Here is a 26,113-nt window from a genome sequence, read left to right as displayed (position 1 = left end):
AGAGAGAGAGAGAGAGAGAGAGAGAGAGAGAGAGAGAGAGAGAGAGAGAGAGAGAGAGAGAGAGAGAGAGAGAGAAAGAGAAAGAGAAAGAGAAAGAGAAAGAGAAAGAGAAAGAGAAAGAGAGAGAGAGAAAAAGAGAGAGAGAGAGAGAAAGAGAGAGCGAGAGAGAGAGAGAGAAAGAGAGAGAGAGAGAGAGAGAGAGAGAGAGAGAGAGAGAGAGAGAGAGAGAGAGAGAGAGAAGGAGGAAGGGAGGAGGGGTTAACTCTCCTCTCGATGTCTCGCTATCAGTCACTGGGTCACACACTCTCACTTCACGTCCACATCTCGCCGGACGGGGTAGGAAGGACTAACTTTTTCTTTTCTTTTTTCCCCGCCCCAAAACAACTGCACAACAGAACCGGGACCCAACTTCCCACTTTCCCCAACTTCCCCGCGCGCACTCACTCACTCTTGCTCTCCGGGTGTGTGAGGAGGTCTTCTCCCCCGCCGCCCGCACCCCTCTTCACTTCCACCCCCTCCCTCCACCGCATCCAAAGTGCGCAATGGTGGCTTTACGCGCAGGATTGGACGTCTTCGGCTTCTTGTGATTTCAAAGTTGTAACACGACAGTCTCATCGCAAAGCGTTCAGGTAAGAAACAAGTCATGTCACTCAAAGTTTACATGTGTAAAGACGAGAGAAACAAAGTGGACCTAATCATGCTTTGTCATTTAGTTCAAGACCCTTGTCAGTTTACACCATGCAGATGACGTCAAACGAATTGTGAAAAATGATATTGACCATAATCATGACACAAGAATCCACGCAACTTTAAGCAGTGCACTAAAGTTTGCACAGTCAGTATAAAGACACTAATGGTGGAAAAAAAAAGTTTCGACTGAGTGTAATCATTTTTAATAACCACCAGTGGGTCTTCGTGGACTGTAATGCAGCAAGCATCTTACATTTTAATGAGAAAGGTGTGCATGTTAAAAATAAATGATAACTGTTTGATGTCACCACAGGCTAATTGGTCTTGCAAAATATGAAAACAGTTATGTCACATACTGTTGATCCACTGAAGCATATAAAAAAATCAGTGATAATAATGACATTCAGTATGTCGCTACGTTCAATCAATACTATAAAATAATTTTAAGCAAACAAACTGAAAATGTTGTCACTCGTGTTCCAGAAAAAATATAAAAATACGAAAGTCAGCATGTCACTCACATTCATTTTCCAGTAATATATTTATTCTACCCACCAGTTTCTCACACTTAATTTTTTTTCTGTAAAAAAAGAAAAAAAGTTTACACTGACTGTTTTGTCAGTCATGCTGCTGCTGTTTCAAAAAAAAAAAAAACATGTTTAACATGAATCATGACCCGCATGTCAATAGTGCCAATAAAAAGTTCCTTTTTGTTTAAGAATAACAATGAATATGTCTCTATTGACACAATAATCTTGCAAAAGTCTTTCAAAAGTAGGCAAAACATGGTTACAATGACTATTTGGTGGCACTCATGTTACAGAAAAATGCGTAATTTAAAATGAAAGCATGAATAATGACAGTCAGTATATCGCTATATACAACAAATGCAGCAATGACCTTTTAATATTCTTGAGAAATAAGAAAAATCTTTCATTTTCACTGAAATGTTGGCCAAAAGTATGTAGAATGACTCTGTTGTCTCTTGTGCTGAAAAAAATGTTTAATTTCAAGGTAAACATAACAGTCATTACCTAATAATCTTGAAACAATCTTGAATGAGGTAAAACGACGTGTACTAATGGTTATAACTGACCACGGGGTGCGACATAGGCTCATTTATGCTGCAGGAGTATTGAATTTGAAGTCTAAATGTTTGTAATGACAACCAGTGGACCAATTTATTCAGAAAAAATGAGGTTTATGAAATGATAATGTGAATAAAAACTCGCAACTAATTTCAATAGTATTGCATTTGTGCTGAAATATAAGTCCCAAGCTTAATACCGGCTATCAGTAGATGCATAAATGTTGAAAAAAATGTTTAATTTGAAGTACAAATGTTTATAAAGACCATATGTAGATCTGTTGTTGCCTTGAAAAAAAAAAAAAAGGCTACATTTCATTTCAAATGTAAATAAAGACCACTGGTAGATTTGAGGCAAAACTGTAAACAATGACCATATGGGGGCTTGTTAATGTAGCAAAAGTAAATTTTAAAAAGTAATTTGATGTGGTCCTGTTATTATGACTCCTAGTGGTGGAATTAATGCTGCAAAAATCTTGACTTTGATGTAAAATTATTACTTAGGCAAAATGTTGTATTTAGAATAGCAAATTTTAATAATAGATAAACCTGTGGCTTTAGCAACAATCCTAAATGTCAATAAAAGACCCACTGTAGTCTCATTCATGTAATTTTACCAGTCGCATAAACTCTTTCCTATTGCAAAAATGTTGAATTTCAAGTAAAAAAGTCAATAGTAACCCTAAGTAGACTTATTCATTCTGCAAAATTGTGGAAATTGTCATAAAAATGTTAATAATGACCACCAGTAGACTCATCAGTGCTATAAAAAAAAATTAAAATGTACTTAAAACTGATCAAAATGACCACCAGTAGATCCTTGATAACTCAAAAATGTAAAATTTGACATAAAAATGTTAATAATGACCACAGGTAGACTTGTTAATGCTACAAAAATATGACATTTCAAGTAAAAATGATAATAGAGATGATCAGTGGATCCAATAATGCTGCAAAAATGTAAAACATGTTCATAAAGACCACCGGTAGATACATGAATGCAGCCAACACATGGAATTTGATGAAAATATTTTACCAATTACCCTCAATGGACTGAATAACACTGTGAAAACATTGCATTTGATGTCAAGACCACAAGTAGCCTCCTTAATGTTGCATGAATGCTGAATTTAACTTAAAAATTGGAACTATCAAGCCAGGGACATGTTAAGTCTGTATCTCGAGTACAATTTATTTCAATAGTGTTTGCTCTGTACAAAATGTTCTCATTGAATGCACGTCAGGGTTTTAATGGCATGTTTTACATCTTCTATGCACATACGCTATCCATGTGGATACGTAATTTCTTGTTAACATGCTCAGGCTGACCCACTTGAGAAGATGGGGGGGCTTCTTGGTAATCTAATAGGGAAAGAACACTGGCATAAAGTGGCTGGTGGTCCTATCCTATTAACTTTCTCCCCCTTTGGGGTGGGGGGGTTATGAGCGCATGAGTTATGTGTAAAAATAGATCATAACAACATTGAGTAGAAGCATGAGGATGAGACAAGGCCGATTGTCATGCGTTGATATTGTGAAGTGAGCAAGTGGCCTGGCTGGCAGAGGGTACGGGAGGACACGGTGGATCAGGGGGGTCTGCATGCGGCTGATAGCGCTCTCCTCGGGGTGGTCCCCTCGCTACACCTCGCAGATAACGCTCACGAGCGTTTGCTTTCTGCACGCGCGCATTAAAAAAAAAAAAAAAAGAAAAAAAAAGTGATTTGACACATCGAATGTGCATTGCAATTCTTCTGTGGGGATTGTTTGCAGGAGACAATTTAATATAGCCCATCACACACATACTTTCTGTACTGTGTGTAAAACAATCTGAGTGGGGGATCTTATATGGGGGGTAGGGGGGTCGTGAAGGGTCCGAAGTTGATCTCCTATGCCATTCTGTGCGCAGCAGGTGCTGCGGCCCGACGTTCCCTCATAAGGTAAAGTGGCATTAGTGCGTCCAAATGGCAGACTTATATATAGGCTGCCAATTCAGCACATTGTCCCAGCCTGCATAGCTGTTCTGCAAAGCCCCGCAACTCCCCGCCCCCTCCTCGTCCTCCTCCTCTTCCTCACAATTAGTCGTGCACAAGAGAAATCAGCGTTGAAGCTGGACAAAGTTCGCATTCACTGCAAATCATACGCAGTGCATTAGGAAGTAGTAATATGTCATCTGGCTGTTCCTAATATTTTGGTGTTCTAATATATTTGGTATATTAGTATATCACGTAATTCACTGTTAGCCAGGGCTGGACTGGCCACCTGGCATACAGGGCAGATGCCCGGTGGGCCGGCGTCATTTTGCTGTTTAATGATTACTTTCCTCCATTTTACCCCAAGAGACCGGCCCACAATTTAGAGAAAGCAGCCCATGAATTCATTTATAATGTAGAACAGCAAAGTGAACCAACCAATCAACAACAGTGGCAAGCTACATGGTAGCCAGGGGTGGTCAGGAGTCATGTCTGAATACATGTTTTATAAGAATCAGTCTTTAGAACATTTAATTCTTGCAGTCACTATCAATTATATCTGTTATTTTCACATACACCATACACCATAGCGAGCAAACAGGATTGTATTTTATTTAATGAAACCCTGACAAACAATGACCTCTCAGTTAGAGAGGGGGTTGGAAGTATGCATAGGTGGGCGCGTGAACGTGCATATGGTTGGCCAAAATGCCATGGCTGATTTTATATATTTTTGGGGGACAGTTTTTCCCTGCTGCCAGCCATTTTCAACGTTCCCCATGTTGCCCATATTGCCAGAGTAGACTCTTATCTTTCACCGCAAAAAAAGTTTGTTTCCCGCCTTTTCCATTCTTTAATATTCAACAGTAGAACAAGGGTTGGTTTCACCCAAAACACCGGTTTCTGACCGAAATGGAGGGATAGTTAGTTTTTGCGAAAGAAACATGTCAAGCAGAACAGTGACTTTCATGCCTGTATGTGTTGCTTTTGTGACACCTTGAACAATAAAACAAGAAACAAGACTGAGAAAAGGCTTTTCATCACAAAATAATCATTTATGTCTCAGTTGAGAAACACGATGTGAGCGATGCTGACTGCATTGCTCAATTTGAACATCAATGGCTTTTTTACATGGCGTTTGCCATTCACTCCATGAACCGGCATGTTTTTTCCCTCACCATTACAACACATGCTTTCCATTACCGTCTGTGACACCAATTCTGTTTCATATGCTCAGTTATACACGTCTACACCTACCTGTTGAAAAATATACTTGGTGGCAACAAACGGTCCAGTTGACGAAGATAAACGTCCGTGACACTGAATGACTTCATTGTGTTACGTGACACTTTAACATTTTTAACTATCATACAAGTGTAAAAAGAAGTTAAATACTGTGTAATTGGACACAACTAAAATGAAGTAAAACTACTCATCCTTTGGTCAATTTAGGGAAGCTTGTAGGGAATAATACAAATAAAAATAATATGTTATGTGTCAAACTGTGGCCTTCGGAATATCGTTATGAACTTAACAGGCAATGTTTTAACGTTCTTAGGGCATAATGGCTGTTGTTGTGCTCATTAAATAAAGATTCATTCTCATATTTTATTTGTATTATTTATATTTCATGTAGTTATATCCACTAAGGGTGTGCATCTCGCTAATAGAAGATGATTCGATACATATCTTGATACATGGGGTGAGATATGTTTCGAGGAAAGTCTGATGTTGAAGTGGAGCGATTCGGTTCGATTCAGGGGCAGTACGGTTCAATTCAATATTGTACATCTCAGTTGAGAGGGTATCAGGCATTGAGTTTCTTTTCATTTTACATACATGTGAAGGAACGTGTCAATACTGTAAATGTGGCATTTCCTTCAAAGATACTGTATATATCTCGATGAAAAGACAATTAGATACGTATCTCGATATATTTAAGTGGAATGATTCGATTTGGTTCGAGTCGATGCACTCGCAACTTTTAAATCAAAACTGATTTTTAAAAAAAAGTAAATATGTGTATGTAAAATGCAAAGTAGTTTATCCATCCATTCATTATTCATAACGCTTATCCCCACAAGGGTAGTAGGGCAGTAGGCGGGGGACACCCCAAACTGGTTGCCAGCCAATTGCACAAGTAATTTATTTTTATATAAATGGAATAATACTGTTAACATTTTTGTATCATGATTTGTAATTGATTCAATTTTAATTAATTAAACAATAAAACAACATAAAATAAATGTGTCCATTGTTTATTTTTTTAAATCTTTTTTATTGTTGACAAAACATGGATTTCCCAATTACTCTATGAGAAAAATGAATAAAACAGAAATAAAACATGAGCAAAGACAGTTTCATTAGCCATTTTTTTGTAAATGGCTAAATTAATGCAACACATGACAGGACTTTATTTTGACTCAAAGCGCGCTGGTGTATGCAGCTGTCAGATCAACAGCGTACATACAACTGCATATTAGTTCAGTGATTGACAGAAAAGTAAAATATCTGGGCTGTGCGTGTGTGTCGGGCTACGTGTAACACTGCATCAGGCTTTCCGTGTCTTATGTGCATGAGCCGAGACATGGATCACATGGAGGACGGTATGCGTTAATCACATGTGCAAACATTTTGACGCTTTAAGTGCGGCTGCTGTTTGAAATTTTTTTATTACCTCTGCCAAGGAGAGCATGTTTTGACAATTAGTTTGTAAACAGGGTTACGCCAAAAAAACAACAGCATTTGTGACAGATTTGCCCCATAAAACTGTTTTGACAAAGCTAACAGCTAGTATGCTAACAACAAACGTAGACCTAAAGTGTTGATTGGGGAACATATGGTAGACAGATGCTAATGTGCTAAAGTTGACAGAAATTGGTTGAATGCTAACATTAAGAGCTGGTCCGTCTATGTGACGGACTGGTCGGGTCACTGACGGACACCAATTTTGCTGACGGTCGACGAATGACGGGACACATTTTAAAATAGATGGATTAAGCATCGACAGTAACCATCTTTCATTAATCTGTCATTTGTCGATTTTTCGCGGAGAGGCTTTGATGGCCACGGCGAGCGCGTGGAGGAAAATAGTGAGTTATTGTTGCTTGGGGGACAGATTTAAATGAGGGACCAGGCTGGCAAGAGGCTTCCAAAAGTGAGTCACTATTTCTCTTAAAACCTTGTTGGATGGGTTGGGCGGGCGGTGTTCCTCATCGCCCGTTGTAGTTTGTCTTCAATGACCGCTCCACTTGTCTGACTGCGCTCTGCTTGACAATGCTGGGAATGTAAGCTCTTTGTGCCTCTTCAAGCAACTTGTCTGATTGGGAACGCTGATGACAACAGCTGCTTATATACAGAGCTGCCCTGTGCCAGCGCTTCTTTCTGATTGGTGGCCCGCGGCGGGTAAAGTCATCAAATCAGTGTGCTGATGGGAGGGCTCCCGCACACAGTGCGCACAGCGGTCGTTTATTTATTTATTGATTTATTTTTCCTTCGCTTTATTTCGAACATGTAAGAAAAAAAAAAAAATAAATAAAATAAAAATAAAAAATAAAAAAAGAGTGTCATTTAAGTGCATAAAAAAAGACAGACATACATTAAATGTTCGAAAAGGAGTAGGAAGAAGCATATGTATACTTTTATATTCCTGCCCCTTTTATCTCCATTTCATCAACAAGATATTACAATACTTTCCAATTTTCTGCTAATTCTATAACAATAAATAGTATTATATATAATAGAAACTACAGGCAATACACTTCCATATCCACTACTGATTACTATATTAATAAATACTGTTAAGCGTGGTTCAGTATTCGATTATACTGGATTCTGTTAATACGGATTGGTGCACCTATTATTAGAAATGGGTAAATGGGTTTACATAATTATTTTTTTTGATAGTTTACACACACTGACAGAAGAAGAAGGGGTTGGGAGGGGGTGTGCAAGTGAAAGTTTAGTTGGACTCGCCGAAGGATGGCCATTTGAACGTAGAGGTGGACCGGACTATAGATGAGTACTATTTTCCCTCCGGGAAAAAATGACGAATGACGGACAACGGAAGGGTACCATCGCTGCTGACTGATGATGGACGCTCAATTTTTTGTAAAATGCCCAGCTCTGGTTGGTATGCAACCCAACTAATAGCAACATAGTAACATGGGCAGAGAAAGCACTTAAGGCACATCGATAAGGATTTTGCAGCTCAACCTATGAATGAATGAATGAACGAATGATTTATTTGAACATGAAACATAAACAATAATTACAATAACAATGAAAATAAAATATGAAAAATAGAAATAACAACAACAATCAAAACTTGCCAAAGCACACACCTAACAAAAGTCTTCCATGTTCAAAAGGGAGTGGGAAGAAGTCTCAACTTATTAAATCCCACCCCTTCTCCATTTTTTGTTAATTTATACCTCTATTCATCATCTATGGCAAAATGATACTGAAGATAATAATAGTTATAATAATAATAATAATAATAATAATAATAATAATAATAATAATGAACCACATATAAATTAATACTTATCAGGTACATCATTAAAATAAAACACATAGACAAGGTCCATGCTATACTCAGCTACTATTTCCAATGAGAATTGGTAAAATGCTAAAATAAAGTAAGATAGCAGTGTGAGGATTTTGCATTTTGCTGTGGAGTCCACTATTTCTAATGAAAATTGGTAAAATTATAACATGCTATAACAACTTGTAAACTAACAACCTGCTTTAGAGAAAATGCTCAGGAAGCTTGATAAGGCAAGGAAAGGCAGTTTTATTTATATAGCACATTTCATACACAAGGCAACTCATTGTGCTTCACACAAGCAAAGGCACAACACCTAACAAGCATTTACAAACACAACAGTTAGCAGCATTCAAAGGCAAAGCAGAGAAGCAATTAAAATCTTGTCCTGTTGGCAGGTACTATTTCGAAAGAAAATTGACAAAATGTTAACGGTTAAAATGCTAACATATGGCAACCTGGGGAGAGAAAGTGCTGATGAATATCGAAAAGGATCTTCTCCTGTAGTCAACTACTATTTCAAATAAGAATTAATCAAATGTAAACATGCTATAGTGTCAAAACTCTTCACCCTTTCAGTTACCCGGATTTCTTTGGTGTGGCTAAAACCAACTCCAAGTACACTCTTGTGCTTTCGAGCATTAGTCGTGCCTCTCCTACTTTGTAAGTACTGAGCGCTGTATTTCAGATGACCCGGCCGCCGTTCCACTTGCTAGCATGCTATCTCGATAGCCCACTAACTCGCTAGCCCGTCAGCTTACTAGCTCGCTATGTTAAATGGAGCCACACATGACACAAAACAAAGAGAGTGAGGTTGTGACTTATTGGACTGCATCAACATCGCCCAAATAAACTCAATCAGGATTTTACATTTGAAGTCTGATACTCTTTATGAAGAGAGCTGAAGAAATGCTAAAATGCTGACATACAGCATAATTTAAGCACTTCTCTTTGTTTTGAAACCTCTTTCGAATGATTCGCCATGGGATGGTACACGTGTTGTCCAAACACAAATTTTACATTTAGTTGTGAGTGCTCCAACCCTACTGTAAGTGCACATTAGCGGCCCTTTACAGTATATACTTATCTCAGGCACACCCAAATTGCAGCGTTGCTACATGAAGAATAGAGAAAGATGGCTGAGGCCCTGCTCAATACAGATTTGACACACACATGTGCTCAGGACCCAAAACCTGGCCATCACAAGGCAACATCACTTTTTCCTTAGGGTTGTCTCTACCCAAGCTTTCTATATGTTAGCACACTAACTACTAACATCAATTTTACCTCAGGAAAATATTCGGGTGAAAACCAGTTAAATTTAAATCCCTAAATTCTTTGTTTGTGTGTGCACTTTTCAAATTAAATCATAGGCTTTCCTTTGGTTATATTGAAAGCAGAATGTTTAATATAAATCATTTATCTTTTGTTTGAAAAAACCCCAATGTAATTAGTTTTTTCCCAAGTGAAAAAAGATTCAAATGGTTCCTCAAAGACAAATTTCTGCTACAACCTTTGATTTAAACAAACATAATGAAAATATTCACGATTATTATAAAGACATTCAAAGGTTAACTCAAAATAACTGAAACTGAATTCGACTCGAAGTAACAGCACGAGCAGCGCATTCATGCAAGTGCATTGATATGATAAAAATGGGTGTCATTGGCAAACATCCCCCAGGTTGCTTGGTTGGTCTTATCCGGATGCAGAACCAGCTGGGTGGAGTTCAATGTAAAAAAAATATATATATACAATACAGGCTTTGATATACAACATACTGTACTTTAAAGACTCCTTTTAGACTCCTTGGCTCAAAAAAAAAGAGACTGTTTGCTGGTGGGAAAGGCGGACTGTTAACTTCACAATGTAGTTGGTACCGGTATATTTGTTGGCATACCAACTGTTAGCATTTCAGCTATGCAATTGAAGAAGACTTGTGTTGCTATCTTACTTCAAGTTAGTATACATGCTGTTAACATGTTAGCATTGTATGCATTTGCTGAGGAAAACAAACTTTGAGGAATTTAGCCTTGCCCTGCCTCAGGCCTAGCGCTTTTTCTACTCACTTTGTCTTGCTTTATGTTAGCATTCCGTTTGTTAGCATTCTTTTATATAGAAAAATGCACTCATGAATTTGAAGTTGTTTTTTTTTTTGTTTTTTTTTGGGAGAGGCGTCTCTGGGAGGTTGTCAACTATAAATTCAGGAACTGTTGGCTGTGTATAATAATGTGTACTAGTTTTTTGGAGTGAATTCGAAATCATGTTCTACGTCATTCCTAGGGGTGAATGAATGTGGAAGATGAATAAAACTTATTGAAATATGGATAACAACAGTTCCATCACCACTCAAATTGTGCGATTGAGTGTGGCTCGTTGAATGACCATTTCCGCCAGTCAGCAGCAGATACACAAACAATTCCTACTAATCAATGTGCCTTGTTGCTCTTTCACTAATCAGATTGCTATCCCGCAATATGTTAGCATACCTATTGTTAGCATTAGGGCTGTTCGATTTTGCCTAATAAGAAAATCCAGATTATTTTCTCTCAAACCCGATTTTACAATTATGATTTCTTTGTAAAACAAAAAACAATGAAAATGCAGTATTTTGAATGTCTTTTATCTAAACTTAATTTTTCTTTCTTTGAACTCAAAATGCCAGTCAATTTAACTTAATACACACAGAACAATCCATTGGGATTAACAGCATTTTACTTACACAATAGATTTCAGATCTGTGTGCACTTCATCAACTCCACTCCTGCAGCACGCCCTGTGCCTTAAAACAAATGAAAAAAAAAAAGACAGACTGTTAATGTTACACTGAAAGTGATGTGTAATTGTGTCTCGCATTGTTGACTCAGAGTGGAGAGCCCATTGTGGTGCAGCAGGTTTCTATTAGGAGTGTCCAAAAAAAAAGATGAAATATTGGTGGCGCCGTCGTCACGGTGCCTCATTGTTGCTGGCACACTGTGCTCACTCTGACTAATCAGTACGACGCCGGCGATAAAAACCACTTTGGACCACAAAATGTATTTATATAGTCTGCTGTCGCTCACATCCAGATAGTGATGCACAGGCCAAAATATTACATTCAGCTTCACTACTATTTTTTCCCCCACTAGGAAATAACGTTTAAATAAATATACGTAAATAACGCAATTTGTTTCAGGGTCTTATTGTAACCATCACAAAATCTTTCACAGTAAATGTAGGTAAAGTTTTACGTTTTAACATTCTACGCTGTCATACAAATGGAGTGCAATCTAACTATTCTGAGATGTGAAGTAAAAATATAAATTATATTTATTTCAAGACTGTATATAAATTTACATATGTATGTGTAAAATATAGAAAACAAAACAAAACAATAACGGGTGACCAAATTTTGCAATTTTTTGGAATCAAAAATTGAAGTACGTAAACCTTTATAGCTGATTTTGTTTGCGCATTTGCCAAATCTGCCCTTGTTTTTCTCTAGCACATCAAGTTTTCATAATAATAATAATAATAATAATAATAATACAGTAATATATTCAGTAATCTTTATAAATTATGGGATAGGTTCAGCAACAGGTGATTTTTTTTTTCTGAAACGTCATATATGTAAATTTCAAATTACAATGTCTGGCCAAACCTGTACTGCGCAAGCTTTATAAGTCCAACTTAAAAACGAAAAAATTAAAATATCTCAAAAACAAAAAAATTAAAATATCTCAAAAACTTGATATGCTAGAAAAAAAGTAAATATATTTTTAAAATTGGTGTAAAAAATACGTTAAAGCTACATCTGATTGAAATTAGCAGTTGACCAGTGTAATATTTTAATATACATAATACATGTAAACATTGTAGAAAATATAAAAAACATGTGAAATTTAATATACATATACAACAAATGCAATATACAAAATACAGAAAATATATAAATAAATTATACAAACATAAATACTGACATAGACACCTCATTGAAATCTGAAGAGTCCGCATTGAAGCACAATTTGACACTTTTTGTCGAGCACTGTATATGCTATCGTCCCGAAATAGCCTCTTTGACGGACAGCTCCAGAAGTCCTTCTTGTGAGCCACATTTGGCGGCGAGTCGTATTGGTAAACGATGCTGCGGCCGACATGCACGTAATGTGCCCCGGACATAGTGCTGGATTAGCACAAGCTACGCGCTATGCTGCCATATTGTTGCTGACTGGGCTCCCGGCTCGGGTTTCTGCAATGCAACCCAAGCCAAGGAGAGACAACTTCGGCATTGGCCTGCTGACACTCAAAGTTAAAAAAAAACAAACAAAAAAAACATCTAAATTATATACAATATAAACAAATATAAAGGCATAAACAAATATAAAGTATAAAAACATCTATCTATCTATCTATCTATCTGTCTATCTGTCTATCTGTCTATCCGTCTATCCGTCTATCCGTCTATCCGTCTATCCGTCTATCCGTCTGTCCGTCTGTCCGTCTGTCCGTCTGTCTGTCTGTCTGTCCGTCCGTCCGTCCGTCCGAGTAAAGCGAGTCCGTCTCAAAGACGGACTTTTACGAAGTTTACTTTAAAAAGTTGCTCGACGGTTGCTCAATTGTTTGGAGATATAGTTGTACGTCTTTGGTGTACAGCTGTAACAAAGCACTTTACAACAAAAAAACAGCAGAAAACCTTCAGTCTCACGTCGGATCATAAGATGGAAAAGAATTGTATTCCAGGATCAAAGAAAGCTTTCTTCTTGAATCAAAATATACTTTTATTTTTTTTCCATATTAATTCCAAGATTTAAATATCGGTTCCAAGCTTTGTAAAAAATTGTAGTTGAAAATATCGATTAATCGCGATTATTTATGGGAAATTTAATGAATTAGTTTTAAACATTTTAATCTTTTGACAGCACTAATATGTATATATGTATGTATATGTATATGGTTGTATATGGCTAGCGACTGGTTTGCACATCGGCCTCACAGTACAGAGGTCAAGAGCTTGATTCCGGGCTGTGTAGAGTTTGCATGTTCTCTCTTGCCTGCACGGGAAGTACCTCCAGGTACTCCGTTTTTCCCCCACATTCCAAAAACATGCATGGTAGGTTAATGGAACACTCTAAATTGTCCCTTGGTGTGGCTGTGAATGTGAATTGTCGTTCGTCTTTGTGTCCCCTGCAATTGGCTGGCAACCAGTCCAGGGTGTACCTACCTGCTGCCCGAAGACAGCTTGGATAGGCTCCAGCACGCCTGCGACCCTCGTGAGGATAATCGGTTCAGATAATGGATGGACGGAAACATATTTAGTATACAACTCCTGTACTACACTACTACTATACTTTTTTTTTTTTAACTTACTCTACAAATATACTTAAATATAAGTACTATACTATAAACATAAGTATGGTAAGAAAGTATTTGTACTTGGTTGCGTCCCACAATTGCTAATGAGAGGTAAAAAAAAAAAGAAGACAAATCAATCTAACTAAAATCAAAAGACCCTGGCGTATTGTTGCTGACTACGCTCCTGCCTCGGGTTTCCGCCACGCAGTCTGAGCCAAGGAGACGACTACGACAACGATGGCGGCCACGGCGTTGGCCTTCTGACACTCCAACACAAATGATGCGTTTAATGTGCACGGGGATGATAAATAAATAAATGAAAGGAATAACGCTAACTCAGCAACACTTTAGCGTCACTCTCCAGCAGCGGCAGCCGCTTTAAAATGGGAAACATACGTCGCCGAGCCTGTGATGTCACTTGTTATTGCTGGAGGCCGCCTATAGGAAAAATCCCATTTGTAGTCGAAAGAAGCTTATGTCATAAAGACTCTATTGTGGCTCATGTATGCGTGTGTGTTTTCCTCACACTAGGCAGGCTTAAGTTGATTTCAAGGAGTCTTGGGGCCCGTTTACAGTACATGACATGGATGACACAGTTTTTGACAGGAGGAAAATGGCAACTTTGACACAGAGAGCTCACAAAATGTCTGCAAAATTGTGCACACTTTCCAGAGACACGGGATCCCGCACTCAGAAAATTAAAGCATATCGATTGTATGTCGATTTTGTTTATTGAAATGGATTGAAATGCCATTAACTGTAAAAAAAACCCAAAAAAACCCCATAATTTTTATTGTTACATACAAATGACAAAAAAATGGTTCGTCCAGTCATCTTACAACCTGATCCACAGCACGTTATAATATGTTGATCTATGGTGCGTTTTGTCAAAATAAAGATATTGAATGATTTCTTTTTGCACCACTATTGCCAACCTCATTGTCGCTAGAGCACATGCTGATTGTGGGAACATTTGCCTCAGTTAGAAAAGAAAAAGATTCAACAGTTCAACCCATCACCTTACAAAATAACTTCTCTATGTTACACTCTGTATTTATGTTGACCTGTGGTGTGTTTTAATGAAAGCTAAACATAAAGTTTTCTTTTTCCACCAATGTCAACAGCCTCACTTTCACCAGAGCGCACACTAATTGCATAAACGGACATTCGCCACAGTTTGTTTTTAACCTCTAAAGTTAAAAAAAAATCAACATGTGGCGAATTAATGTAGACTCAAACTGTATTGTGATGAATGGAAGTGCAATCATACGACCTCTCCTAGTGTAAATTGTACACAAATGGAAGTGTGGACAATTTTATTAAACGCTCCCAACCCTTCCTTCACTTACACAATGAGGTAGGAGGCTATTTTATGGTGCTGCAGATTTGTGCGCTGCCGTTTAAATCACTTGGCCTCTCTCGCCGATTGCTCCCCACATTTACATTTATGCATGCGGCAATTAATTACAGGACGGGACTGGCCTTGTAAAATAGAGTGGGGAGGGGGGGGGGTCCACGTCCCCTCCTACCCCCATTCGAATTAAATGCCTTTGACAGTTAAAGCCTTGTTCGGGTCGTGACAAGGTTGACTCCAGCCCGGGATGCTGCTCCCCTGGCGCTCCTTCACACATCTGATCCTCATTTTCAACAAGTGGCGGCAGCGGCGGCTGACTTCCATGATGAATGACTGGCTTGTGTTGTATTTTGTTCGACCCATTCCTGCAATCGGCAGCTTGCAGCCTGATGAAAACGAGCATGTAGACAACCTGATTAACTTGGTGCAAAAAAAAATAAAATAATCACCATTAACAAAAATCCAAACAAACAACACACAGGAAATGACATCAGTTGATGGGACTGTAGCATTTATGATACTTGGAGGCGACGGGAAGCTTCTATCATGACCCAAATAGAGAAAATAGGAAATACTTAAAAAAAAAATAAAATAAAATAAAAAAAAATCCCTTGAATAATTTTTAATTTTTTTTTTTTTTTTTTTTTTAGAATTCCAATTTTGTATTACCCAGCAGGCTATTTCATTGGTTCATGGAGGATGAAGTAAATAATATAATCAGAACTTTTATCTAGATTCAAACCAAATTCATTTTCTTCCTTGGCAGAGGCAGAACGCGTTGATGTTTGCGTCTCCTGTCCTTTGCAGTCACAGGTCATCAAATGAGCGCATGTTTTGTCTGAATGGCGTCTTTTCTTGCAAGGGGGGTCCGCGTAGGTCTTCTCACGCTCTTTTCACGCAAAGACGATCTTTTTTTTTTTCCTTTTCCCGACTCCTTCCCTTCTTCACAAGGCCCTCCTTTCTTTTCAGTCACGCCAAGCAAGTGTGTTTGTGCATACCTCGGCGGTCGGACAAAAGAGATGCTTTTGACATTCACCTCTTGTTTTTACAGTCCTTGCGAGGCGCGGCGTTTGCACAGCTTTGTCTGGGAGACGCGGGACAATGGCGAGCACCCATAATGTAATCTCCTCGGGGCTGTTTAGGTGCGGACGTATGTGCCGGCGCTTGCCCTGGCCCCGAGCCGCTCCTCGCCGCCTTGGCCATATTTCACGCCGAGTGACTCAGGGGAGAGAATGCGTGTTGTCACTTAAGCCTCACTTGCTCTTTTGTGTGACGCACAACACAAAAGCTTTTGCACTCATGCAAACATCCTCGCTGTCGGTCCAAGTAATCAAAGGTGTGCTCACAACAACTTGCCTGCACACATGAGTTTGAACAAAAGACATGAATCTGCCTTCCAAAGATCCCAATGCCTCTTGTTAATGAGATTCCAATGAAATAACCCTGACACTGAAACCCTAAACTCTAACATTAATCTTAACCACGAACCCCAACCCTGTCTGTCTGAGCTTCCAGTGGAAATCCCCTAACCTAACCCCCAACCCCGATACCTAAAGCCTAATCCTAACCCCTAGGCCCTCACCCCGAAACCCTACCCCTAAAAAAACAGAAAACACGGCCACAAAACACCACCCCTATCTTCTAATTGACGGGTGTCAAACTCCTTGTCTTCAAGGGTCACTATGCCGCATGGCTCCGGAAGAGTTTGCTGATCATTTGATTCAGGTGTGTTGAAGGAGGGAAACATGTAAAACATGCAGCATAGCTGCCCTCGGCGACCGGAGTTTGACACCTGTGCTTAATTAGAAGTCGTTAGTAAGGGAGTGTTTGGGAGATTAGCCTTACCCCAAACACAGGCACCCTACCCAGGAATGGGTTGGAGGGACGCACAGCCTGGAGGTGGCAATTCCCAGAAGGTGACACTCCATTTCCAGATTTCATTCAGCCAGCAAAGTCAATCAAAATCCTTACCCCAACCCCAAGCATGCGCACCCCGAGCAACTGACTGCATGGGGGTCCGAATTGGGGGAGGTCGGGCAATGTAGGCACTTGCATTCTACAATCTTTGTAAACATAGTCACTTGTCGTGGCACTCAATGTTCATTTCATCCCCAAACGCTACTCCGATTCCCGCGCAGGGACCCCATCATATAAACCTAACCTTAATCCTAACCTGAAACCCTAAACCTACTTTAGTGATGGATCTTGCAGGAGATTTCCCTAAACCCTAAAGTTATTTGTTTACCTAAACCAAACCCAAAACCTCCCAGAGTTCCCCGTGTAATACACCTGACTTAACTCAAACTCCAAACCCTAACCCCCAAAACCTAAATCTTAATGCTAACCCCTCAACCCTCACCTCTAATCCCAAAAACCTTTCCCTGAAACGCTACCCATTCCCCTTAACTTAATCCAAACCCTAACCCTGAGTCATCTTCCAGTGGATTAGTCGTAACCTAAACCTAACCCAAACAAACCAACCCTATCTTCCCACTCCAATCCAATCGTTCTTGAGTGAGCTTCCAGCAGATGAACCCTAAAACTAAACGGCAACCCCTCACCCAACTGCTGAACCTAACCTTGAACTAACTACAACCCCTTAACCCAACCGTAACCCCTAAATCCTACACCTAATACTTAACCCCAATCTTAAACTCCCCAATGCCAACCTCTAAACACTAATCTTGAACCCCTAAACCTTAACCCTCAGGTGTGCTATAAGGGTGTTGAAAATGATGAGGATTTAAGGGCCAATGACTTACCCTACAAAACATTTTTTTCTAAATATGTGGCATTGGAATGGAGGGGCCCAAATAGACACTTTTTTCACAAGGCCTCAAATCCTTGGAGTAATCGTGCTTAGCCCTCACGCTGACTTTACCCTAAACCTTACATTGCGCTAAAGGAGCGGATGCTTGTGGCCCAACCCGGAATGAACATTGCCACTTTCCCAGCAATGTGAACAATTAGATGAGCATTCCCTCTTCACAATTAACCACCATCTGTCTTTGTCAGCCTTCAAGTGAAGACATGTTCGTCATTGTCGTAATTACACGGGTACACTGGCGCAATCATTTTTTTTATTGTTACTGTAACAGCATACACAAGATTCTTTGTTTGGCCAATCGACATGAACTGAAACTGCTATTGCTTTTCGCAACTGCAACATAATGGTCATCCGGTTTACCAGGTGTGGTAATCGCTAAAGAAAACATGTAGGATACATCATGGAGAAAACTTGAAGAACCACTTGGTTAGTTATGCTGCTTGGGTCCGTTCTTGACAGTTTTAATCTGAAATTACATGCGGGGACTGGGATTTACTTTGAAACACGGTGCCCTTTCAGGGACAAAAATTCTCTATATATACATATTATACATATGTATATATATATATGTATATGTATATGTATATGTAACTTTTTCTTTGGATTTTTATCTTGTAAAAAAAACAAAAAAACCACACTAACCTGTACTCATTTCCCTGCAGTTATCTCAATTTGAAGCATGCTGAGATTGACCCTCGGGAATACACGCACTCACCACATTAGATCAACCACAAACAGACAGTAATACAACAAGCGGTCCCCAGGGAGGGACATCGTTTATCGGTCAACTGCAGTTCATTTTGGTTTAATTGGCTGTGTGATTAGCGGGAGTCCTTGTGCGCTTCCTGCCGCGCTGAAGAGCAAGCGGAGACACTGCGAAATAGACGGCCATTGTTTTTTCGCGCCGTGCATCCGCGCAAGTGGCGCTGACAGCTGCGATGAGGCAACATTTGTTTGTCTGTGTCAAGGCGTGTATTCACGGCGCAGGTGCAGGCGTCATTCTCAGAATACTGTCAATCTGATAAAAATGCTATGCTGACAACATCAGAATTAACTTGCAAGATTGAGCCGCTCACCTAAAAAGAGTGGTGGGTGTACTTTACTTATTGTATCTTGCAAATTTTATTTTATTTGTATTTTATTTGTTGGTAATTTACTATATCGTGTTGGTGTCTGTTGTTCGGAGGGGAAGATGTCCTGGAAAAAAACAATTTGATCTTGGCTCCTGGACAGCTGGGACCTCAATGAATGTGAACTTGGGAGAGGAAGATTCTGAGAAGGAAGATATCCCGCATGGCCGTATTTAAAGAGGAAGTCAACCCAGACATTTTGTTTTTTCAAGAATATGTTCAATGAATATGTTGAAACAAGGCATTCTGATAAATGCTGCGTTTGTGGAATTAGAGATATTCCACTCATCTTTAGCCATCTCTGGGGGAGGCCCGTTAAAAAAATTCTCTGGGGGAGGCCATTTTGTCACTTCTGTCGACTGAAAATGACATCACAACTATACTCGGGGCTCAGGTAACGACCCATCACGGCTGACCTGTTGTCTGAAGCTGAGCCGTGATTTGGTTAAGACGTGCTTAAGACGATTTTTGTTGTCAGCTACAAGGATGATTCGTGGCGAATATGTTGTAACTTCTGCCAGCCTAAAAAACTGAAGATTACATACTAGTGAGGCAAATTTGTACAGAGTGTGAGTACTCTTTCAACCTCTCACTAAGAAATGCTCATTTCTGCAACTGTGAGATTGGCACAATATTGCCTCTCAGTTATTAGAACATGTGTCGTTTGACAGCTGCTAGACAGTCGGCCTGAAGAGACGTGGCTTCATAGCATTTGTCTGTTGTGTTCGTGGGGGAGTTGGAAGAAGAATTTGTCTGTTTGTGTTTGTATTACCGGTAATTAAATGTATCTATCATTTTGAGTAGTCATAATGAAAAAAACAAATTCAGCCTGGTTGCAATGCAAATATCCACACCACCTATTGACATTTTCAATGAATTCATTTGAATGGTTGAATTTGAATTTATTCGAACAGCCTTTTCACATATACCTACACATATTTTCAGTACGTAAAAAAGCATACATTTAGAATACTGTGGCTAGCCGAAAGGCCTAGGGCCTAAGCTAATACTGTATCTTACAAATGCCCTAACCCTGCTCACTGTCTTAATTTGATACTTTCTCTGTGTTTAAATTGTTAGACAAACACAACTATGTCGGTAGTAGTCATTTATATATTTTTGGCTGAAGAATAGACGTGCACATGACGGGACAAATTCAGACAGGCTGGGTGTTTTTTTAATTTTTTTATTTTACTTTCTCAGCCAGCGACTTGCGCCTCCAGGTTCACTGGGAGAGCGCACGTCGTACTTGTGACACATTCATCATGCTTGCATCCTGCATGGCATGCTCGAGTGCTCAACAATCACTTCATTAGGTACAAACTTATAATGACATCCAATACAATGGTGGTATCATGGTAGCATCTGTTGTGCCTTATTTAGTTTTCATCCACATTTTTAAAAGATTGCGCTATCTTGAGAAAAAAAACGGAATTGGTAAGTTTATAGTATTCAAAATATAATATTTATGAAACAATTTAACTCACTGTAACGATAAAAAGATTATCTTAAAAAATATAAAAAAGTATATGTACAGTAAGAGGAAAAAGATTTAGAAAATACAATTGCTAACCTCACGCAAAACTAGTTTGTATTTAAAACAGATCCTAACACTCTAAAAAAAGAAAGGAATAAAAACACAAAAAAAACACCAAAATATATAAAAATAATTATTTCTTTCATTTTTAATATAAAAAAATAGTACATAAATAAATCTAATTGTTTCCTTCATGCCCCTCAGTGTTAAAACAGAACATTTATTGTAAAAATATCAACATTTAAATCTATGTAAAAAAACAAAAACTCTGACACATGACAAAACAAAATCATAATAAGCCAAAGATGAAGTAGTCCTTTGGCACTCGTTGAACTGAAGTCTCGTGAGGTGCACCGAGGGCTGGTCTGCAGGCCACCAGAGGTGAGGCAGGGTATTACACAGCACGCCAAACCAGTTCTGCAGACATTTTGGAACATGCTTAGACAGGTTGGCCTGCCGAAGAAAAAAACCCAAACAAACACATTTTAAGCGTTTAAATCTTTGTTTTCTTCTTTGTTTTCTTTTAACAACTTGCTATCATCACAAGAAGAACTTGTTAGTGACCGATTGAACGTACCAACCGGCGCCTCTGAGGGAGAGAATCATTTCGTTGACATGAATAAAAGATCACAGATGCGCTGATCGCTCTTTTTATTACTTCATTGTTCTCAATTAGCCTCACATTGTAGAATCAAAGCTGTTGTGCACTCCCTCCGTGTGTGTGTGTGTGGGGGGGGGGGGGGGGTGTGCGTGTGTGTGCATGTGTGTGTGCAAATGCACTGATTCTTTCTCTGTTGTTTTACACTGGCACCTTGTTCTATAGGCACGTCTTTATCTATCTATCTATCTATCTATCTATCTATCTATCTATCTATCTATCTATCTATCTATTTATCTATCTATCTATCTATCTATCTATCTGGACGCACGCAACATTTTTGAGCGACCACAAGTCCGAGTCGACTGGATTGTTAGATGCGTTGCTTATTTGTTTCACCCACTCAATACCTGAGGCACATTTGGCATCTTTGTTGGCAATTAGCGTGCCAGTAGACTGTGAGGTGGTCACTCCACAATGTTGTGTCAAGCCGTCGATTAATTTCACCCAATACATTTCGGGTCTAGTGGCTTTTTAAGACAAATTTCTTGTGTACTTTGCCATACTTAGGCAATAAAGATGATTCAGATTCTACATGTTATGGCGATGTCGTCTTTAATGGTGATTGGCATTCCATGAGACTGACAAGTGGTCGCTCCACAATGTTGTGTGTGCCCATGTTTGTTCCAGGGAGTGATGTAACTTACTTGTTTCACTCATTTTGCCTTAAATATATCTTTGGTTTTATAGTTTTGGTCTTTATTGACAATTAGCATGTCAGTAACACTGACACGTGGTCATTCCACAATGTTGTGTGCACTCATGTTGTTCAACATATTTCTTGTTGTATTTCTCCATCATAATCCTTTTCATTTCTTTTCTGACTCCACTTTAACTTGACATCAATTGTAGTACAGTGTTACTCCAAAGCGGAGTCTCAGATGCCAGTGCACTTTGCAGACATCTAATGAATGTTGGGAGAACAGTAGAACACAAACACAATGAGCACACTCACACAGGAGCTGCTGTTGGGAACAACCCGTGCCGAGACACTCACACACATTTGCCATCATCACACACCAGCCTTGCGGCGCCGTGTGGACAAAAGCAGTAGTGTTTTGACAAAAGTCAACCACATTTCCCATAATTCATGAAATGTCGTGAAACCCTGAGCTCTCGCTGGCCTGCAAATTGGACTGAATTACATTTCTATTTCCAGTGGCTGTGTGAAAGATGAATGGGGATGAGGTAATGAATCTAATTTTGTTCAAACAATACTTTGGTTTGTTATGGGGCTTCTGCCATGACACCAGTCATAGCGCGTAGATGTTCGAATCGACTTCCTCCTTATAGCCAAAGGAGGAAGTGAGTATACCGTAAAGCAATTCAGGACATTAGTATTTTTTCGTGTGTGCCAGGGTTGCTCCCATCCTCCTCAAAGTTGCTTATTAACAGTAAAAACAATGCAGACCCCCCCCCCAGGGCATGACAAAAGTACCGTTCAACTACTTGTAAGTCAATGTTTCATCAAAAGAGTTGTTAAAATCTTTTATGAAGGTCGAATTCTTGCCCAGTGTTGCTTTAAGTAAAAAAAACAAACAAAAAAAACCCACTACCTATGACCAGCAGATGGCATCATTTGGTCTCTTGGATGCGATCATCGTGTATCAAAACAATGATTGACGCTTGTGAACTTGGCGGACCTCTGGAAATTCAACCGTTACAAGCAGCTTGTGATTAATCAAAGTGTTTGCATATTAAATCTATTTCTAAGAGTGGTACAAAATAGAGAAAAGATGACAGACATTATTTTAATTTAGAAGTAAAAGTGATGATGTATTGTCTATACATACACGCACACACACACGCAGAGGTGGGCATCGTCATTCCATCACTAAGTTTCCGCCAGTATTTCCGGCCGACCCACGTGGTCCCAGTCCGTCCCTCATCGGCGACAGCCAATCGGCGTCGAGAACAAAGTTTCCACGTGATACGCAGGCACCACATGTGCAGACACGCAGCCAGATAAAGAAAAAATATCAAATAAAAACAACAGACACACACACGCACTGTGTCATTGCGTCTGTGGGACCGAAAGGTATACAACACTGTTATTTCTTCTATGTTTGGCTGCGTGTCAGGAGTGTGGCACCTGCATGTGGCGTGGTACCGGTAAGTCCGTTCTCTACGCCATTTGGCTGAGTTGGACTGACCGGGCGGGCTTAAAATATAGATGAGAACTCACAGACGGACTAACGCACTGACAAATGCCCACCTCTGCACACACGTGTATGGCACGCATGCACGCGCACACACTACTAAATACTACTACTACTACTAAATAGCATGCAAAACGTTTGCAAGGTTTCTCAAATGTAGAACTGTTACACTGGTGAATATTTGTAAATACATTATTTTGCCATCAAAAGCACATTTCCATTGTTGATGTTAGTATTTTATAGAAAAAAAAAGACTGTTCGGATGTTTTAGGCATCACTAAAACAACAAAAAAAATTTGCTTAAAAGTGACTCTTGTGCATAAAATATATCTTTTCACATAAAGCTTGTTTTCTGCATTTTTGGTCCAAAATAGGTGATTTGGATGAAACCAACCCATGTTCCACTATTGATTGCTAAAAAAAATTAAATAAGGTAGGAACAACATTTTTTTGGTGATGAAAGAGGAGTAGTTTATGTGTTGACGTATTCATAAAGCACAATTTTCTGTGAACCTTGAAAGATCAGTCAGAATGCTCTAAATTTACTGGACTCAATAGGTTTTTTTGAAAATGACTGGGATTGAAAGAGTTGAAAGCATGTGCATATACACAGACACTACAATACATATGTACATTTTTTTTTATGTTAGGCTTGCATCTTATTTTTTATTTCTTTAAAACTATGTGTTTAAAACTTTTTTAAAAAAGCATGTGGTAGGATTAAAACTATTTAAAAAAAATATTCACCCATTGCGTTTGGGTCTTGAATGCATTCCCGCATTAAATGATGTTTGTGCCTCCTCCACCTCATCGATGCCTCCCCCAGCCGCAATTGATTAAATGCATAAAACAATGTTTTCTCTCATCTTTTCAGGTGATGTTCAGGAAATTTCAAGTCATCCGCAAGTGAGAAGAGGGCGTGTCAGAGTTGTTCAAGCCTCTTAGTTGAGTGAGTCTCTTTTTCTGATTACTCGCTTGTTTAGCAAAGCCCCCGGTGAGCGCTGTGCACTGAGCGCTATCTGCTCAATAGCGCCTTTCACTCTGAGGGTGTGTGGAGAAAACAGGGCCAGCAGGCACGGTTCCAGCAGGCTCTCAACACGGGGACCTCTACAGTACACTTTTTTAATGGACTCCACCCTAGTCTAGTAATAAAGATTATATCAGGACTCCGCTGGTAACACAAACTGGCATTATCCCGGCGAGTAGGCCAATACCAAAAGTGCAGATGGCAGAGGTTGGACAAAAGAGTGATCCCGCCATATGGCTAATCCTGCCGTTTAAGAATATTTATTACAGCTGGCCACGGCGGCCCATGAGCGGTGTCAGCGGCGGGTCACGGAGTGGCCACTTTGGATTGCGGACAGACGAGGTGCGGTGTCGGGTTTCGGGCGCTAATCTGCGTCCTGCTGAAGGGGGTCGGGGGGAGCTTTGGTTTCAAAGGCTTTAATTTATAGCTGGACTCGATTGTCCTTTGTCAAAATGCAATTGTTTTCTTCTGTGAAAGTTCTGAACGGATTTTGACCAAAACTTCAGAGGTGGGCCTCTTTTAAACATTGTTGCTAACCAAAACAGCAGCACCGTGTCAAACATGTTGAGAGTCTCTCAGATGAGTGGGAAGTCTTACCAGTCTTAAATGAGTTCCCTGGTCTTACGTTATGTCGAGATGTTATCTTTAACACCAATTAGCATTCCTGTAGACTTGCCAAGTGGTCACTCCACAATGTTGTGTGCATCCATGTTTATGTTACCAGGTGCTACGTGACTTTTAAATCCCACCCTCTTCACATGGGATCTTATACTATGTAATGGTGGCGTATTTAGCGACAACAATCGTCTAATTTTACTCTGACATCAGGTCCCTCCACAACGTTGTGTGCATCCATTTTTAGGTTCCAGGGAGCTTCAAGACTTATTTGTTCCATCCTGTCTCGATCTTACGTTATGCGGAAACTGAATCTTTTAATGGCAATTCGTGTTCTTGTGGAGTAACATGGTTGCTCCACAATGTTGTTTGTGTTTATGATCCAGGGAGCTATGCCACATACTGTATATTTTCCAATCCTGCCCTGTCTGCCGTATGGTCACGCCACAATGTTGTGTACTCCCATGTTTGTATTCTAACAACTGTCTACCTTTGTCTACCTTGCTTCATGTCGTCTTTAACAATGGTTATCCTCCATGTTTATGGCCGGTGACTTATTTGTGGAGTGCAGTCCACATTCTTTCAGGTCGTCTTTCACAACAATTTAAATTGCAGTAGACTCTGACAGGTACCATCTGCACAGTGTTGTCTGTTTATGTTTATGTTCCGAGGTGCTACGTGACATAAGTTAGGTCCAATCTTGCATTGTAGCGGCATCTTTCACTATTAGAATTCCAATAGATTTTGATGTAATGCCTCCACAACGTAGTGTGCTGACAGATTGCGTGTTTTGATGTTTTAAACAGTGGTTACCTCCTTTTATTTTTGTACACTTGTTTGACTAGAAGAAATGGGATCCGTTGTTCTAATGCTTCAAATTGCAATCATGACCGGGATGTAAAATTACTTTAACAAGTGCGTTATTTTTCAATGTAGTGATACGATTCAGCAAAGCCAGGCCATTAAAGGCATACAACGCACTAATACTACAGCACGTATTGTAATTACGCTTTATAAAACCAGTTCATTTCTTAAGATTGTCTTTTATTCTTTTTTTATTCAAGGCACTACTATTTGTCTTTAATTGAAAAAGTCTAAGGATAGGGTTTTGAGTTAAATATATTCGACATTGAACAACTTAAACATGTAAGACAATGTACCACTGTATTTGTAAAAGTTAAC

General features: G+C 39.4%; 1 protein-coding gene across 3 annotated transcripts in view; it reads left to right on the top strand.

Moving 5' to 3' along the window:
* The first annotated feature begins 324 nt into the window (after positions 1-324).
* Positions 325-26,113, top strand: part of LOC147148597 (transcription factor SOX-6-like) — a 119,041-nt gene continuing 93,252 nt past the window's right edge. For 2 of the 3 annotated variants that reach the window (XM_086028927.1, XM_086028925.1), the window contains exons 1-2: positions 325-629; positions 24,164-24,238. The gene's annotated coding sequence lies outside the window, so the exon portion shown is untranslated. The remainder of the gene's footprint in view (positions 630-24,163; positions 24,239-26,113) is intronic. The other variant, XM_086028926.1, reaches the window with a different exon arrangement.

Source organism: Filicampus tigris, chromosome 4, assembly GCF_054856515.1.
Source record: "Filicampus tigris isolate MCC_2025a chromosome 4, RoL_Ftig_1.0, whole genome shotgun sequence".
Classification (NCBI taxonomy): Eukaryota; Metazoa; Chordata; class Actinopteri; order Syngnathiformes; family Syngnathidae; genus Filicampus; species Filicampus tigris.
The sequence above is the reverse complement of the archived record's forward strand: the minus strand, read 5'-3'. Positions and strand labels throughout refer to the sequence as shown.